Raw genomic sequence first — 14043 nt, forward strand, 5'->3', positions numbered from 1 at the left:
CTGGCAACAGCCAGGTATGCCCCTCCCCACAGTTACCTGGCAACAGCCAGGTATGTCCCTCCCCACAGTTACCTGGCAACAGCCAGGTAGGTCTGGCTCACACTAAAAGGGGCTGCTTGCCCCTCTTCTCTCTCTTATCTTGTTCCTTCTTGCCCTCTTGGGCTCTTCCCTTCCCCCTTCCTGTCCCCCCTCTCTTCACGTGGTCATGGCCAGCCTCTACTTCTCTACTTTCTCCCTCTCTCTGCCTTTCTATGCCTCTACTAATATCTTAACTTTCTTTCCCATGCACTGAATAAACTATTCTACGCCATACCGTCGTGTGTGAGGTCCCTCAGAGGGAAGGGCCCTCCATGGGCCCACTGAGGCACCCCCTTCTCCCCACACACCTGTAGAACATATTCTCACTCCTATTTCTCTTTTTATGATCAAACAGTGGGTGCAGTTGGTATGTGTAATGAGGTGGCATCTGGACAGGGAGGTGGGGCTGCCAACAGTCTGGCTAATTTATAAAGATGCCAGGGTACTGAGGAAGACTGGCAGTTGCTCTAGCGTTCTGCTTTGAACTTCAAGTGACTGCAGCACATCTGATGATGTAGGACAGGGAAAGCTTAGCTAAGGCCAGTACAGAAAGGAGCAGCAGAGGCTCTAACTCCCCCTGGGGCCGGGTGTCTCCCTGCCATGACACAGAAGGAACCTGCAGAAAGGAGAGTTGATTTGGTCACAGTTTGAGGGGACAGCAGTCATTGTAGCAGGGAAAACGTGGAATGTGAAGAGGCCAGCCATACTTCTGTAGCTGGGGGGCAGACAGACGATACTGGGGCCCAGCTGGCTTCCCCCTTTGCCCCTTTCCTTCTTTCTGGTTGGCCAGCCTGTGGGGTGTGGTGGTGTCTACGTTGAGCAGGTCTCCTTTCTCAAAGCTCTCTGAGAAGGCGTCCGCACACATGCCCAGGAGTGTGTCTCCTAGGGGACTCTAAATCTGATGGAGCCGATAGTGAGGCGAGGGAGCTGTCTTGGAGTACGATTTGCTCGTGAAAGGGTCAGTCTGGTAGACTGCCAGAGGCATGGCTGACAGCATTTTATGGTGTGTATTTGGGGAAATGGCTGTCCATGATTCAAAAGTGGGCAGCTAACTACTTATGTGTATTAGTTGCAAATGGATAGCCTACGTGTTTATCCAATTATGACTGGGTAAATCAAATGTGGTATATTGTGGAAATTATTTGGCAATTTTTAAAAAGTCATCTTCATTCAGCAAGATTTTTCAGCGGGCAAAGGTGCTTCCTGCCTAGCCTGCAGGCCTGGACTTGATCCCTGGGACCCACAAGGTGACAAGAGATGACTGGCTCCCGTAAGTTGTCCTCTGACCTTCATGAAGTGCCATGTCCACACACACACACACACTCACACACACACACACACACACTCATACACTCAATAAATAAATGTAAAAAATAGAATCTTGAATAGCATTGGGGGAGGGGATTCTGGCACCTCGAGGCTATATGTTGTTCCCAGGTTTTGGCACCAAATGTTGGATTCAGCCGGGCAGTGGTGGCACACACCTGTAATCCCAGCACTCTGGGAGGCAGAGGCAGGCAGATTTCTGAGTTCAAGGCCAGCCTGGTCTACAGAGTGAATTCCAGGACAGCCAGGGCTATACAGAGAAACCAAGGCTCGGGAAAAAAAACCAAACCAAAACAAAACAAAAAACCCATAAAATGTTGGGTTTATAAAAAAAAGAAAAGTTTAGAGAATGGTGCGTGGGAAGGGGGTGCCTAGGCGGGCCTATGCCTAGCCATCCCTTCCCCTGAGGGACCAGACACACACAGACATGGTATGGAATAGAGTTTATCCAGGGCAGAGGATGGGAGTTAATGGGGTAGTGGAGGCAGAGAGAGAGAGAGAGAGAGAGAGAGAGAGAGAGAGAGAGAGAGGAGAGGGAGGGAGGGAGGAGGGGCAAACAGCCCCTTTTATAATGGGCCAGGTCTACCTGGCTGTTGCCAGGCAACTATGGGGCGGGGCATACCTGGCTGTTGCCAGGTAATTGTGTGGTGGAGCTTAGACAGAATCCTAACACTATGAGCCTCAACAAGGCCACAGGGAAGCCAGGAATGTGGCAGCCGTGGCACAGCTCCCTGACTGGAGCACACTGTGTCCAAGTGGCCGTGGTCTGAGAGCAATGTAGCTTGGCCCCTCTGTTCATTCTCTTATCGCTGTGGCCGAATACCTCCCATAAAGAGTTTAAAGGATCTGCAAACAGGGTCAGGCCTGTAATCCCAGCCGCGTGGAAAGTAAAAGCAAGACCAGGAGTTCAAGGGCAGCCTGGGTTCCGTGAGACCCTGGTTCAGGAATTTATAACGGCCCACTATGGTGAAGAGTGCTTGGCACAGTGCCACTTCACAGCATGGCGGCCAGGAAGCAGAGAATAGACAAGGAGGCATTAGGGTCGAGAATCTCCCAAGGACATAGCCCCAGTGACCTACTTCCTCTAGCTAGGTCTTGCTTCTAAGTTTTCCAGAACCTTCCAAACTAGCACCACTAGGTGGAGATGAAGCCCTCAGCAAAGGAGCCTTTTGGGAAGCCCTTCCTTGTGAAAGCAGAACAACCCTTAAGAGCAAGTGGCTACGCCACAGTTGCCCAGGGACTCTAAGGACAAAGAGGAGTTAGGAGGAATTCAAAAGAAGTTGAGACATTACCTACACCAGGAGAAAAAGATAGTTGCCCAGAAGGACTGATCCCAGTGTGAGCAATAAAACTTCCAGACAAAAGAGAAAAACAAAACAAAACAAAAAATACTGTTGCTGCTGCTGTGTAGATGGACCTGGAAAAATGGGCTGCTAAGCTAAGCAAAGAATCCAGGCACAAAAGGCCACAAACTGTGTGACTCTCTTCATGTGGCACATGTGAAAGAGGCACTTTTACAAATGTGTGGACACCAAACAGGCCCATGGGCCTTCTGCTCACCTGGAGCTGGTTTGGTGCCATGCACAGCTAGCAGAATAAAAGGAGCATTTCTTCTATGGCCACAAGTTCTTAGCCATAAAATCATTCCGGGTGTGGGTTTCATCTTGTGGAATGGGCCTTAAGCCCAATCAGAAAGTAGCTGGTAACTCCCACGTTGTTTGTGTGACTGACTATTGCGCCAGTGGGCGTGTATTTCCGGGTAGACTGTTTTATGATTGTAGCTTGCAGGGGTCATATGCCCATGTAAGGATCATGATGATTTTTCTCCTCCTGCAGTATACACAGTAACTTCCAGCACTTTGGAAGCTACATAGTAGGTGTGCTGGCAGGGTTTGTGTCAACTTGACGTCGGAGAGGAAGCAGCTTCAGTTGAGGAAATGCCTCCATGAGCTCCAGTTGTAAGGCATTTTCTAAATTAGTGTTCAGTGGAGAGGGACTCAATCCATGGTGTGCGGTGCCATCCCTGGGCTGTGGTCCTGGTTCTATAAGAAAGCAGGCTGAGTAAGGCAGGGGGAGCAAGCCAGTAGGCAGCACCCTCCACTGTCTCTGCACCAGCTCCCGCCTCCTTGTTCCCGCCCTGTGTGAGTTCCTGTCCTGTCTTCCTCCAAAGATGGACTATGATCTGGCAGTGAACATCCAATACATCCTTTCCTCCTGAACATGTTTTTCGGTCATACAAACCCTAAGACACTAGGGACGGGGAACTTCAGGCCTACACCAGCTAGATTTCTCCGTGTTCTACAAATCAAGCATGTGATGTCTCCAGCAACAGGGTTCTATCAAGTTCTGCAGAGTAGCTAATAGCAATGACAATATTCTGTAGTGTTTGGAGGTCTATGGGACTTCACTGGCTAACAACTCCAAAGGGGCGGCTTACTCCAGGCTCAGGGGCTTTCATTTCTTAGCCTGGGGTATCTATCAGCATGGGCACTATTGTTCTGTTATCTGATAATTTAACTCTTTCTTTATGCATTTTTTTTGCAGGGCAGTAGTGGTGCACGCCAGCACTTGGGAGGCAGAGGCAGGCAGATTTCTGAGTTCGAGGCCAGCCTGGTCTACAGAGTGAGTTCCAGGACAGTCAGGGCTACACAGAGAAACCCTGTCTCAAAAAAAAAAAATGTATATTTTAAGAAGCTTCCATGATAGTGGGTTTTCATATGCCTTTTTCTAAAGTGTGTGTGTGTGTGTGTGTGTGTGTGTGTGTGTGTAGAAGAGGCCAAAAGAAGTCACTGGATTCCCTGGATCTAGAGTTGCAGGAGGTTATGAGCTGCCTTGGTACTGGGAACCAAACTCAGGACTTCTGAAGACTGTTACGTGCTTTTAACTGCTGAGCCATCTCTCCAGCTCCCATGAAAATATCTTTAAATCATTGCATTTTTTTCTCCCATTAGCAATGACTTAAGTGAAATCATTTCAGCTGAGCCCGTTAACTGTGCATCTTTAGTTAAGTGTCATGTGATGGTTAATTGGATGTGCTCGTGGAGCTGCCCAGATACCTGTCAAACACTATGCTAGGTGTTTCTGTGCTGGGATTTTAAAGACCAGTCCCACTTTTCTACGGATGGCTTGAATCATTGTAGCGGCCATGGATGTGGTGATGGTGGTTGGAGCCGAGACTTTTCTGAAATGGCCCTGGCGGGATTTCCTGACAGAATGTGGAGTGTGAAAGAAAGGGGAAGTCGCAGCTAGCACATGTTCCTAAGTAAAAGAAAGGGACTGACCTGTTGTGATGGGGAGCTACTGAGAGATGAGACAGCTTGAGGCGGCTTCAGATCCAAATCCACATCCCTTTGTTGTGTTTGAGACGGAATCATCCTGCCTTAGTAGGTCTAGAGTGCTGAGATTACAGCATTATATATACTACTATGTCTGGCTAGTGTTCTTTCTTTCTTTCTTTCTTTCTTTCTTTCTTTCTTTCTTTCTTTCTTTCTTTCTTTCTTTCTTTCTTTCTTTCTTTCTTTCTTTCTTTCTTTCTTTTGAGAGAGGGTTTCTCTGTGTAGCCCTGGCTGTCCTGGAACTCACTCTGTAACCCAGCTGGCCTCCAACTCAGAAATCCATCTGCCTCTGCCTCCCAAGGGCTGGGATTAAAGGCATGCACCACCACTGGCCTGACTGTGTTCTTTATTTTGTAAAGGCTTTTTTTTTTATCCTGGGAAACTTGCTTTTAAAAGAAATCTGAAGTCTGTGCTTGTAGAATCTTCCAGACAATACAACAACCTTGAACTGTGTATTTTTATCACTGCCAATCCGTTCCTCTGCCATCACTATTGTGTGACCTCATTGGTTAACAACTCCAAAAGGCGGCTTCCTCCCGGTAAGGACTTTTCACTGGTTAGCCTGTGGTGTCTGGGAGGACTTGTCAGGTTTCAGGTGTAGAGAGGTGAAGCTTTTTTGACAAGATTACACCAGTCAGAGAAGGCAGGGCTTGAGTTGAACTAGGTTAGATCTTAGGATCCTTATTCCTTCAAGAAATCTGGGCCTAATTGCAATACTGTACACTCTGCTGCCTCAGAGAGAAAAATGCTTGGCAAGAACTTTGAGCTGTCTATTTACACACTCCAGAGTGGTTAAGGCAGTATATGTATCCTTTGGCTCATTTTTCAAGGTTTGTTCTTTAAATTTTATACATGGGGGTAAAAATAGACTTCCCTGCATTGATGAGGAAGTGCAACCAGACACTGTATGCTTAGTCAAGAGCAAACATTTCAACATGAAAAATCCCCCATGCATTTGAGGAAGTGGGTCTACAGGCCAGCAGGCCACCAAAGAATCAGAGAGCTATACACACACGCGCGCAGAATAGACTGCTTATGGCGGCAGGACTAACACTGGCACTGCACCAATATTGTAAGTGGCCTGGGTTAATGCAGGATGTGTGCAGGTGTTCAGTGTAGGCTACTCCGCCCACGACCAGGCCTGGGAGGTAAATGGAGGCTTAGTCTTTTTGTCACCTTGTGCTCCTGAGATGACTGGAGACTTTGGTTAGTATATTTATTCCTGGTGATGGTCAGCGTAGAGATGTGAAGGGCCGGGCTGCAGCTCCAGGGTACAGAGCTTGCCTAGGGTGTGGACTTCGCGGCTCCATCTGCAGCACAGCAAACCAAACCAAACAGAAGAGTACAGGACACAGGAAGCAGGTACTGCCCACAGCCTTGATGGGCAGATGCAGGGGAAGATTTGGGTAGAACCAGTTGAATTTTAGAGAAAGGCAAGGCAAAGGCTTCATTTTGTCTCCTCTGGTTTTGAAAAAGCAAGCAACAAACACAAACAAACAAACCCCACCCAAACTTAACATAACTCCTACCCCAATCTTGGCACCACCCTCCCACCAACCTGCTGGGGGGCTGTGCTCACTACCTTGGCCTACTGGGTCCATCTGGCATGGACACAGAGGCCCCCTCCCAAGGTTTCCCACTGATACACGAAGGACAGGGCTGCAGATATATTGAGTTTCCAGGGTGACAGGGACTCTAGATCCTGTGCTCATTCTCTGCCTCTCTGTCTCTATATCTCTCTGTCTCTCTATCTCTCTGTCTCTTTCCTGTAGGACAGAGATCAAGGTATTGAAGTTCTGTCTGCTCCTTGCCCCCAGAGGTCTCTAAAGTGCTGCTTGCCTCCTGGCATCACAGAGTCTTAGGCCAATCTCACTTTGATGGCAGGTGCCTATATACCCCGAAGTCGTCAGGAGGAAGATGAACTTTCTCTGGATTCCCTGGAGGGCTGGGGACTGTTCTTATTCGGTTCAGTGAAGCTTCATTTCCTCAGGGTGGGCTTCACCCCGTACACCTACCTGCTTGATGCCAACGGGACCTATCCCAAGCGTGTCAGACAAGTCTCTGGTCTTTGGGATGAAGGGCAGGCCTGCTGGCTTCTGTCTGTAGGGACCTCCGGTCTGAAGGTCAGCAGTGCTGTATAACCTCATCATAGGGCTTGAAATCCATCCTAGTCACAGTCCTGGGATTATTAAGGGCCTCTCTATGTGGAAATCTCAGGGAGCATCCTAGAATTGTCTATTGTGCTCTGCTCGAAGAATGATCCACCATGGCCAGTCTTGTCACGGGTGGGCTTCCTGGGCAAATCCCAATACTGAGCTTAGCTTGCAGGAAGTGGAGTAGGGAGTGTACTTCCTGAGGTGAATCCAGGGAGAGGCAGGGTGTCAAGACCAGAGAGAGAAAGCTTCAGGATGGCCCTTAGGGCTGTCCCTGTAGAGGCTAAGTCAGAGCTCCTCAGTGAGACACTCCAGGGGATGCTGAGGGCATCTGGGCTGTCTCCTGGCAATACCCAGTCGGGTGGGGATCAAACCCTTCACTCCCGAGCCCTGCATGGCATTACCCTTACCTGTCTGAATCCATATCCAAGCAAGTTGACAACCAAGTTTAACTGTAGCTCAAGTTTTGGTTACCCTCATAACTAACTTGCCACTCAGTAGGGCGCTGGCTGGTCAGGAGAGCTTCACAATGGGTCCACAGCTGAATAAGACCATTAATGGCAGTTGTCCCCAGGGCAGCCTGGGTAGCAGCTGATGCCTCAGAGGGACAATTCCTGGTGTGGGGAGGGGCTTCCAGCCCAGTCCCAGCTTGATTTCTTTGTAATCTGTGGCCAGGGCCTGTGGTGTTCTACCATCGAGTTCTGGTGGCAACCCAGAGCAGTGGCTGATTGGTGGTATTGTTTTGGGGTTCTCAGGACCTCCTTGACCAGAAACTCGTAGGAAGGTGGCTCCCTGGCAGTGAGATCTTCATTTAGTGACTCATGGCTCTGAGATGCCCACTCACAGGTCACCTCTGCCCAAACTCACTGGCTTTTGCTTTTGCTTTTGAGTTAGCCTGGCAAGAAGCAGGTCTGCCTACGGCTTTTCATACATCCTAGGTTTGGCTGGCCCGTCCCCATCCTCTCTTCTCGTCCATGTTCCAAAGTTAAGTTTATTTTAAAATGTTAATATTGCAACCTACTGGAAAGGACAGCCTTTCTAGCTACCTGAGGCTTTTCAGGAAATGCTTTAGATAAAGATAATTAAAATGTATTATGTAAGAATATAAGAACGCAAGAATATAAATACAAAATTCTTTTATAGGCACAATAAGCACAGTGTTTGAAGATGTAACCCTACCTGTCTTAGTCAGGTTCCTATTCCTGCACAAACATCATGACCAAGAAGCAAGTTGGGGAGGAAAGGGTTTATTCAGCTTACACTTCCACATTGGCCTCTTTCATCACCAAAGGAAGTCAGGACTGGAACTCAAGCAGGTCAGGAAGCAGGAGCTGATGCAGAGGCCATGGAGGGATGTTTCTTACTGGCTTGCTTCCCCTGGCTTGTTCAGCTTGCTCTCTTATAGAACCCAGGACTTCCAGCCCAGGGATGGCACCTCCCACAAGGGGCTGTGCCCTCCCCCTTGATCACTAATTGAGAAAATGCCCCACAGCTGGATCCCATGGAGGCACTTCCCCAACTGAAGCTCCTTTCTCTGTGATAACTCCAGCCTGTGTCAAGTTGACACACAAAACCATCCAGTCACTCCCCCTCCCTCCTTTTGAGACAGGGTCTCTGTGTCCCAGGCCACTAACTCCTGTGCTGTAGGATGACCTTGAACTGAACCTTCTCCCTGCACCTCCTGAGTTCTGGAATCACAGACACACCATGCCGCCCGGCTTCTGTGGTGCTGCAGAGTGAACCCCGGGCTTCGCATGCTCAGCAAGTACTGTGTTAGCTGAGCTCTGTCTCTGCCTCCTTTTAAAATGAGCTTAATCAACTAATTTATTATCTTGCCTTGGTTTTTAAGGCAGGTTACTGATATAGCGGACACAGGCCTTGAACTCCTGATCCTCCTGTTTCTGTCTCCCAGGTACTGGGATTAGAAGCTTTCACCGCCACTACCAGCATCAACGTACAAAACGTATGAAGCCATCCTGTACCCAATTTCCCCATCCCACCTCTCAGTGTAAATATTCATTTCCTCCACTGGCCAAGTGCAACATCTGCTTCATCTTAGCACCGAAAAAGGTCTGAGGCGCTGTTGTCTGCTCACTTCAAAAACCAATGCATGACTGGTGACCCCCCCCCCCCAAAAAAATTATCCTTGCCTGTACTCAGGGCAGATAAGAGAATAGATGGTGTAGAGACAAGAGGAAAATAATGTATGAGAACCAAAGACGACGTGACTACGGGCTGCCTACGTTTTCTTCTGTTAAAAACATGCATTTCCCTGAGCACAGAGCTGTCCTACAAGCAGGAGGAGCTGACTTCAACTCCTGAACCCACATAAAAAAGCCTTGTGTGGTGTGCACTTGTGATCCCAATACCACAGAGATGGAAACAGGCAGGTCTGGGGCTTACTGGTCAACCAGCCTGGCCTGCTTGGGGAGTGCCTGGCCAATGAGGGGCCCTATCTCAAGAACAATAAGAGAGGCTGGAGAGACAAGATGTCTCAGTGGTTAACAATGCTCCTTGCTCTCCCAGAGGGTCCAGGTTTGATTCCTAGCACCCACGTGGTGGTTTGCAACAATCATAACTCCTGACCCAGGGGATCTGATGCCCTTTTCTGACTTCCTGGGGTACCAGGAGACATGTGGTACACATACACATGTGGAGGCAAAGTGTTCACACGTATAAGAAAAAGACAACTAGAAGATGGGTGGTGCCTAAGGAATGACACACCTGAGGTGTCCTATGGCTTCCACATGTACACACAGACACATATATGTTCATACATGCACACATGCATAATACACATCTACACACAAGCACATGTATGCACATGTGCACATGCATACACACATATGCACATGTAAGCACACTGACAACTTTCTTTTCATTCACGAGACATATCTAGGTTTGTTTCCTTTGATTTTTTTTTCCTTACTCAATGTATTACTCAGATGATTTGCTAACATTCAACTTTAACCAAAATAAGAAAAACAATGACAATCTGTGACGAGGCTTGGGGAGAATCATTCAAGAGCCAGGTTAGCTGCCTGAAAAGCTTGGGTCAGCAGTGCTAGCCTGGCACGGCACGGCCCTGCCTCTGACCCAGCTCTTGTGTGTGTGCCTGGGGCGACGGCTCAGTGCTAGAGTGCTAGTAGCAGGCCTGATAATAAATAATAGTATTTATGGTTAGAGTGTGACTTTTCAGTATGTGTATACAAAGCACAAGGATCCAGGCAGGACTAGTGGCAAATCCGTGGCTAGGAACATTATTGCCTTGTGTTGGTATTGGACAGTGTACCAAATCCCAGCTATTTGAAATTCTCACTGTTATTTTCCAACCACAGTTACTACCCTACTGTACAAGACAGCACATCAGACACAGCTTGTTGCCTCTCCTGTGCATCTGCACCCACACCCTCCTCCTTCCAACCCTCCTCCGTGGTCTTCTCGGACCTGTACCCTTCCCACTGCACGCAGACCCGCAGACGAGGCCGGTCCTTTGAGGGCTGCACTGGGCCGTGTGGGGCTGAAGCACACATGGAGGAGGGCGAGGAGGGCTGGGTCACGGCCCTCGGCTTTGCCTTATTTGAGAGACGCTCTTCTCGAGGCTGTAAGTCCCTTTTCCCGTTGGCAGCAGTGTTTACAGATGATAACCTGTCTGCTGGGTCTGCGATGTCCTGGGGGCTGAGCAGCACTGTTTGAGCTGCTGGTCATGGGATTCAGTGATGCTGATTTAATGGAGTTGTCTCTAGTTACAGGCTGCTGAATTATGTCGACTACTGTACAGTCAGACATTTGCCATGGTTTGATTTTGGGGGTGGGGAGTGGGGGTGAGACAGGGTTTCTCTGTGCAGCCCTGACTGTTCTGGAACTCACTCTGTAGACCAGGCTGGCCTCGAATTCAGAAATCTGCCTGCCTCTGCCTCCCAAGTGCTGGGATTAAAAGCGTGCGCCACCACTGCCTGGCTTTTTTGTTGTTGTTGTTGTTAGTGATTACAAACTTTATTTTTGTTCTCAGTACTTGTATGACTCTCAGAGCATGTGTTCACATGGTAAAAACCTCATTTTGAGGGGTGGAGAGATGGCTCAGTGGTTAAGAGCACTGACTATTCTTCTGAAGGTCATGAGTTCAAATCCCAGCAATCACATGGTGACTCACAACCATCCGTAATGAGATCTGATGCCCTCTTCTGGAGTGTCTGAAGACAGCTACAGGGAGCGAGCAGGGCTGGAGTGAGAAGAAAAAGTCTCTGAACACAACTACAATGTACTTACATATAATACATAAATAAATCTTTTAAAAAACACCTCACTTGAGTTTTTGCATAAATTCAATCATAAATTGAATAAGAGGTTGTAACAGAGAATGCACATGTGCATATACACTAGGATTGATTATCTGGCTTGACTTTGGCCATTTGTTACTAGCTTGGAGGGTCATGGAAAGCTTAAGACTATATAACTAAGCCCCCTTGAAGTTTTGACAAACTTAGTCAGTATTTTATCCCCTCCTTTTGTAGCTGGCGTATACACCTGTGGTGTGTATCTCCTTCCGTTAATGATTTCTGTAACCCCTTGGAATGTGCCCGAAGTTTTAGAAGTCTGCTGTTATCTCAGAAGTAAGTCCTGTTAGAAAAGGGACTCAACATCTCTGGGGTTGTTACCATTTGGAAAGGATGGTAACCTTTGCATGCTGGCTGTTTCTGCAGAATAAACACTCTTTGTCTTTGCATACTATCCGAGTCTGGGTCTTCCTTCAGCAACTTTCAGACCCTTACAGTACATCATAAGCCATTTGCCAACACTGGGAGATACCAGAGAGGCTTTAGCTCTTAAAGGGGCCCAAGCATTTTCCAAGTCTAAGGAGCTCAGTCAAACACTTGTGTCAACAGGAAATGGTCTTTTATGTTTCCCAGCTAGAGGGCTTGTTCTGTGGGGTTTCTTAACCCCAACTCCACTTCAGAATCAACCAAGAAACTTTGTAAATACCCCCACACTAGCTGGAGAGATGGCTCAGAGGTTAAGATGGCTCTTCCAGAGGATCCAGGTTCAATTCCCAGCACCTCCACGGGGCCTCAAAAACCACCTGAATTTCTAGTTTGAAAGGGCCCACTCTCATCAAAGACTTCTGCTTGAAATGTGGTGCACCTAAATTCACGTAGATACATTCAGATACACATAAAAATAGTAAGTTAAAAAAAACCTTAAGTCAGTATCATCAAGATATGCTATATACATGCATGAAAATATCACAAGGGCCTGGGGATGCTGCCTAATGGTTGGCCAAGTGCTTGCCTGGACTCCCAGGTCTCAACTGGGTGTGGCAGCATGTGCTTGTAATCCAGACATTTGAGGGTATAGGCAGGAAGACCAGAAGTTTAAGGTCATTCTCAGTTACAGAAGCCCTGGTCTAAGCAAGCAAACAACAACAACAAAGAAAACCTGTCATAACGAACCTGCTATTTTATATTATTGATATGTGCTTAAATACACTGGGCCTCAGGTGGGCGAACGGAAAATGTGAGCACTGAGCAAAGGTAGCTGTAGCAGCCTCACGGACACCGGACCAGGTACAGGTCAGGGATTGTGCCTAGGGGTTGAGACATGTCTCAAACAGTACATAGGGCAAGTTATATTAAAAGGCGATTTATGCCGGGCAATGGTGACACACGCCTGTAATCCCAGCACTCTGGGAGGCAGAGGCAGGCGGATTTCTGAGTTCGAGGCCAGCCTGGTCTACAGAGTGAGTTCCAGGACAGCCAAGGCTACACAGAGAAACCCTGTCTCGAAAAAACCAAATCCAAAAATCCCCCCCCCCGCCCCCCAAAAAAGATGATTTTATTTGAAGCTGCAGATGTAACTCGGGAATTTATGCTTGTTTTTCTGTGGCAGAGTTCCATTTTCACAGAGGGAATGACACTTTTATAGAAACGCCGTTGTCTGAGGAGCTCGGGCTGAGCACAGCTCACCAGCATCCAGGCTGAACTTCTGTGAAATTCAACTGTGATGCAACTGGATGGGTGTTCACTATTTTTTATTTAGGACACCTGGCAACTTTGAACAGAACATACTGCCTCATGACACCCATCTAAGAATCGTTTCCTTAAGCAAGGCCTGGTGTTGCACGCCTTTAATCCCAGAACTCAGCCCTCTATGTAGACCACCAGTATGGTCTACATAGTCATTTCATGGCCTGCTGGGGTTTCACAGTAAGACCTTATCTCACTATAATAACAAACACAGCCAACAAGAATAACCCCTCCCACTTTAAATACAGCAGCTGAGTTGCTAAGTCCAAACAGGGTGACTTGTCTCCCTCTAGTGGTGAATCCTGTCAATGCACGGCCCTTCAGTGACCAGGTCCAGTCAGCCTTCACCACAAGTCAGCTTCTAAGTTCCCAACCACAGCAGCGAAACAAAGGGGACAAAAAGGATCTTTATACCTCCAGGGTCCACCTTAGAAGGAGATGTTCTGTCAGACGCCATGGATGGGAACCCATACATCAGATGGAAAGCTGCCGTCAGCGTGAATGTGGTATGCTTCTCAGGAAGACTCCACAGTGGATGAAGCACCTGTACACTCGGTTTCTGTGTCAGTCAGATCCCAGAATGCTAAAAAGTGCTAGCAAACTCGGGAGGCAGTAAGGAAACAAAACATTTCCTTAAGCAACTAAGGATGCATCTTGTAAAAACAAGCAAACAAAAGAACAACTGATCTCTTTCCTCAGCTTCTTCTATGGTGTACCCAGAAAACTTAGGTGGGAAGTGTTAGTTCATCCTAAGTAATTTTACCTATGTGCAAATATGGGGGTGGTATTTTCAGTTTCCTTCCTCTTTCAGGACACGCCCCTGCCCCCCATCCCCACTCCGCTATAGCCAGAATATCTACTCTGCTAACTTCCTCTCTTCATCTTTGTCATTAGTCCCTTTGCAAAATGTCTTCTGCTGACACAGGCTAAGGAGTGAGGGGTGTGGGATGCAGACGACTTGCAGATCTCTAGAAGAAAGACTGAGTTCCTTCTTGCCTTTGTTCCCCCAGGGGAGTAAAAGACTTCTCCCAGTAAGAAACCATTCCATCACCTAAATCCACATGCATTGCTGATGCCCTCAACACCAGCAATTCTGTGATCACTGTGGGCCGGAGAAGAGCTGTAAGA

Source organism: Apodemus sylvaticus, chromosome 15 (assembly GCF_947179515.1).
Source record: "Apodemus sylvaticus chromosome 15, mApoSyl1.1, whole genome shotgun sequence".
Lineage (NCBI taxonomy): Eukaryota > Metazoa > Chordata > Mammalia > Rodentia > Muridae > Apodemus > Apodemus sylvaticus.